The sequence below is a fragment of the Aotus nancymaae genome, unplaced genomic scaffold (genome assembly GCF_030222135.1).
Source record: "Aotus nancymaae isolate 86718 unplaced genomic scaffold, 86718_ANA_hifiasm-v0.15.2.pri h1tg000155l, whole genome shotgun sequence".
Taxonomy (NCBI): Eukaryota; Metazoa; Chordata; class Mammalia; order Primates; family Aotidae; genus Aotus; species Aotus nancymaae.
The window spans coordinates 4,170,959-4,176,816 of NW_026988570.1; positions in this window are offsets into that span (position 1 = coordinate 4,170,959).

Consider the following 5,858-nt stretch of genomic DNA (forward strand, 5'->3'; position numbering starts at 1 on the left):
CTCTTCTTTGGAACATTCGTTCCTGTGAGATAACTATTTACTATTTGGTCATTTTGTGTTCTGTCAGGACAGATGTATATGTTGAATTAAAGCTCAATGTCAGTATGCCATTTGGGATTCAGAGCTCATGCATTATTGGTATTAAAACTAGTGATACTGATACTTGTGGTTTCAACATTGTTATGTGACATAGCTTTTCTTTGTAAAGGAGGTCTTTGGATCAGTGTTTGTAAAAATTAACTCACTGAGTTGTTCAGTCTTCTATCTCTTCATTACTTTCAACAGTCACTGGTCATTGATAGTGGGCCAACACTTACGTTAGGTTCTGAGAATACGAAAATAATATTATTGGCTATATCCTGCCTCTGAGGCTCAGAGGCAGTTCAGGGGAGGAGACAGAGATGCAAAAAACTAAAGTGATGCCAGTGATAGAACAAGCAAAGTGACATGGGCTTTCAGAGAAGAAACCAAATAATTTCTAAGGGTTGGACAGGGGAAATGTGAAGGGGTTGGCATTAACAACAACAAAAAAAATGCTAGAGAGAGAGTGAAAGGAAGAAGAGAAGGGCATTCTAGGGTGCAGGAAATGTGGGAGCAATGTGTGGGAGATGAAGACACAGAATTTTTGGAGAGAGCAAGCAGCGGTGAGGGATGTGCTACAGTTAGAGATGAGGTTGGCAACATTAGGTCGAACCAGCCTCTGAAGAGCTTTGAATGCCAGGCTAAAGATTTTGGATTTTAATTACGTTATAAGCCTCTTAATGAATAAAAATTATGTGACTTTCATAAGGGTTTATCTTGCTCTTCAATAAAGATTGTATTCAGCTTTATAAACAGGAAGTATGGATATCAATTACATTTTATTGATTCAGAAAAAATAGTTATAAATTATTTTGGAAGTGACATACTCTTCTTTTTTCCCCCCATTTCCTTTTTCTCCTCCTCCTCTTATTCTTCTTTTTAAGCAAACCTGGGTTTTATATATTGATTTTATTTAGAATTTTTTTGCTTCATTTCAAAACTAGATATTCAACCAATTCTCATGAGTCCAAATTCAATTGGAAAATATTTTCTCTCTACAGGACAGTAATTTAGCATCCAAAACTCACAGCTGGTTTTATTTAGCTATTGATCTTTTAGATTTAAGGTACAATTTCCTGTCTAAAAAGTATTTAGTGATGGTATAATTACCTTTAAAATATTATGTATGAGATTACATTCATGATAGTGCTCTTCAAATAGAGTATCAGGGGATACTGTGAAACCAGCTGGAGAACAGATCCTTGGTAGATATGCTACATAGGGCAAAACTTTGAAAGCTTCTTAGAATTAATTTTGTTCTAGGAATCTTAATGTAATTTTAATACCATTGTTGGTTTAATTTTTTTTGTTGAATAATAAAAATCAGGAGAAATGGTTTAGTTGAACTTAAAAAAATTATGCTTTCACCAACAATATAAGCAATTTATGACATCTGTTTTTTGAGATAGAGTCTTGCTCTGTTGCCCAGGCTGGAGTGCAATGGCACAATCTCAGCTCACCACAACCTCCGCCTCCTGGGTTCAAGCAATTCTCCTGCCCCAGCCTCTCAAGTAGCTGGGACTACAGGTGCCTACCAACATGACTGGCTAATTGCTAATTTTTGTATTTTTAATAGAGATGAGGTTTTGCCATGTTGGCCAGGATAGTCTCGAACTCCTGACATCAAGTGATCCACCTGCCTCAGCCTCCCAAGTCCTGGGATTATAGGTGTGTGCTGTTGTGCCCGCCCACAATTTATGACATCTTTTTTTATATTTATTGGGGTTAGGTATATACACACTATCATAAACTTAGTGTAAGGAAATGCTCTTGGAGCAGGTAGAAAGGTAAGAGTCAAATGTCTATAGCAGACAGCACAGTGTTACACATGACATGGTTCTAATTTCCTCTTCTTCATAACTCCTGTGGAAGTATGTGCTGTTTATCAGTGAAATCCCAATCACTTTCTGCACAATTCTCTGGTGTCAAAAGTCTCTGGCAAACACATGAACTTCAGCTACTGAGTTGGTGTAAACTCCTCATGGAAGGCGATGCTCCTCAGTGCTTGCACATAATTACACAATGATGTGGTTTTGACAATTTTTGAAACAGTCTGTTTTAAATTTGGCTTCTCCAGAGCAATTCTTTACTCTCTGGCAGTTAGATTTGATTTATCAAATTCACATTAGACAAACAAATGTTAGAAATAGGAATCCTAAGAGCATCTTGGTCCTCATATCTAAGCCTTGTAATTACACCTGTGGTGGGTCTATAGATCAAACCTTGAAGATACACAAGGAATAAAAACGATGTCCCTTGGAGATCAGAGTCAGTGCTTGTAATTGGGCTCAGATGCCTGTTAGAAACCACATTCTACTGCAGAATTAAAAGGGACTGACTGGCTCTGGGCAGTACAAATAAAACCCAGGGCCAGAAAAGAAAGTCAGTATTATAGAATTAGGGGGAAATTATGACAAACACTAAATTCAGTATAAAATGCAAGCTCAGGGAGATAATGACAAAAGAAGGGCTCAAACAGTCTTTTTATGCAGAAATCAAGACCAAGGCAGAATACAAGCCAATCATAGTATCTTTCCCCCTGAATAAGAGTTTTAGTACTAATCTAGCCACCTCATTTGGCAGATGAGATAACTCAAGGAGGCTGTGGCCTATCTTTGTTTCATAACTGGAGCAGAATCAGAAACATTTCTCTTATTTGGTACTTTCCTTCTATAAGCACTTTGGGAGGGCACCGTGGGAGTGTGTGAGAGAGAAGTGATGGGGTTTGAAGACAAATTGGGTTTGAATACTGGTTCTGTCACCTTAGCCACAATCCCCTCTTCTGCAAAATGAGAATTACAATAGTGTTAAATCAAATTTAGCCTGAAGCTGCCTCCTTACATATTTTTAGTTTGGCCCACAGATTTCCCTGTATATCATGGACTATAACCTAAGTGAACCTGTAAAAAGACTGTAGCCTACTCTTGTGCCAAACACCAAGTTTTGGCCAATCAAAGGTGGCCAATTGTTGAAACCCTATTCAAATAAGGCAAATTGCTATAACCAATTCTGCTCTTTCTGTACCTCACTTCCATTTTCTGTATGTCATTTTCCTTTTTTTTTCTTTCTTTTTCTGTTTTGAGATGGGTTTTTGCCATGTTGGCCAGGCTGGTCTTGAACTCCTGACCTCAGCTGATCCACCCGCCTCGGCCTCCAAAGTGCTGGGTTTACAGGCTTGAGCCACTGCGCCCAGCAGTCACTTTCCTTTTTCTGTCCATATATCTTCCACCATGTGGCTGCGCTGGAGTCTCTGAGGCTTCTCTGGCTCAGGAGGCTGCCCAATTTGTGAATCATTCTTTGCTCAGCTAAACTCTTTTAAATTTATTCTGGCTAAAGCTTTTCTTTTAACAGTAGCTTTAACAATTTTTTTTGGTAAAGTTCTGTCAAAATTAAATGAACTGATGATTGTAGAATTCTTGGTATAGGACATGACATAATAAAGTGACAACTAATGCTATTACTAAAGGACAAGACTTCATAATTTTGTAATTCAAGATCGAGGTGGAGATAGCAGCAGAGATGTCAGGTGAGAAGGGCAAATGACTCTTGGTCTAGAGTTTGGAGGGACCTGCAGGGATATTGGGGGCATCTTACAAGGAACACAAAGAATGCCCCTTCTCAAAACTTCTGTCTGGAATTGCAAATTATGGGCATTTCTTTACATAGAGTATTGAGCCTCCAGAATTAGGAAGGGTAATCAATAAACAATCAGATTGGGTTGTCTGGGGAAGAGGGAGATGAAGGAACAATCTGGAACACAGCAGACCCTGGAATACTGGGCAAGAATCAGGGAAATGTATGGAAAAGCAGGGGGCTCATTCTGGAGCTCAGATGAGCAGAGATGGGAACCTCTCTCAACCTTAAAACCTCTTTCAGAAGAGGCAAAGATTGACTGAAATTATTTATTCCCACTAAAGGAAACAGGAAAGCAAGTAAAGTGATCTATCTATTATTTACTCCATCTCAGATAATTGGGAGTAGATGGTTCTATCTACAAGGATTTAGCTGGAAGTGCTGTTGATCCATGAGTCACATGAATATTCAAAAGTATCAAAGGGATGAACCCTTGGCCAGTCTCTTTGTTGAGACTTCATGGTGGCTGCTAATGCAAAAGGGAAATGCTATCTGCATTTCTAAAGGATTGCAAAAGCAGTTTTATGATTTGGGCTTGTTCTCCCATCATTCTCATTTTTTGTTTGTTTGTTTTTCATCATCTCTATTTTAATTATAGGATACTTGCCGAGAAAGATCTGCATAAGGAAGGGTGCTTCCACCCTCTACTCCACCAAAGGGAATTGTAATTAGGAGCAGATTGACAAGACAAGAAGGTGATTAAATCCTAAGCTCAAAGCCTTGCTTCCCTGACACTCTTGACAGAAGCACTTCCTCCAACTTTAACTTTTCTTTATGTGTCGGTATGTTAACCTCTCTGATCAGCACTATCTTTATAATAATCAAGAGTAGGAGAATTGCAGTATTTATTTTCAGTTGAACTAAACTAGAGCTGCAGGTTTTCAATTTACTGGTTGGGGAGCTGAAGACAAAATTGATTTAAAGTATTCATTTTCCATTTGAATTTAGATTTTGCCATAGTTTTACAAGATGACGATATAGTCCAAAATACTTGAACTTTTGCCATGTTTAAGAAATTCAGAGAAAGCATTGCATACTTTGTATTTTAGAGAACTTAGTGGATTCACATTGTAGGAAGGATAAACATCAACATTTTTTTTTCTTTATTTACCACAAAGTAGTAGGAGCTGGTTAACTCCCACCTTAGTGTTCAAAAACTAAAGACCAATGTGACAAAGCCATTAAAAGGGAGTGGGAATTTATTATAAGTATTTTTAAAAGATTGAAAAATCACTTAAAAAAGTATTCAGCTAAAAAAGTTCCTTTCTTGCTATAAATTAATACGTAGATCTCAGAAACTGTCATAAGCGCCAGCAGCATTTTTTATTTGAGTTTATAATAGTTGCAAATTCTAACCATGTTCATTTTCTTTGAAACTGACATGATTTGACACTTGCACAACTGCTGACTTTAGCAAATTGGTAACTATTTCCAATATTAATAATAGACATTTAAAATCACCAATTGAAAGAAGGCATTTAAGGGTATATTAAGCAAAACTTTTTGAGCATTCTTCTGAAATCATTTAAAAATTAACTTTTTATAGGGACCTCATTTTTAATACTTGACTAAAGCAATTTAAAAAATTTAAATAAAATTCTTTTTAAAGCTGGAGTCATGAAGAAGATTGGTTCTGAGTGTCATAAACTGGCTGAAGTATAAATCTTCACAAAGTGGTGTTTGAAATGAACACTATGATAACTCAATTTGAACAGCCCAATCCAATCATAAATCTTAAGACCCAACCTAGGATCTTTCTGTGCATAATGGGCTCTAGTGTTTCACAATTCTATTAGCAAATCTTGGTAGAGGCTTTCAAACATTCTGGCAGACTCATATCCCTGTACCTCACTTCACCATTCAATTTACAACTTTCGTGTTAAACAGGTGCCCCCGAGCTGGGAAGAAGTCAACCACATCCTTAGTTATAGTAATGTTCTCTGCGATGTATGTTGGGGCCATATAAGTGGGCACTCTTCTTGGTACCTTACTGCATACATGTGTTAGTTTTCTTGTTCTAGACATTCCAGGCTAAATTGCACCATTTCTATTATGCCATTTGAAGTTATTGACTGAAAAATAGTTTCTACTTCTCAGATATATAGTGTGATTTTAGGCCAATTAATACTTTAGGAAGTTGCACC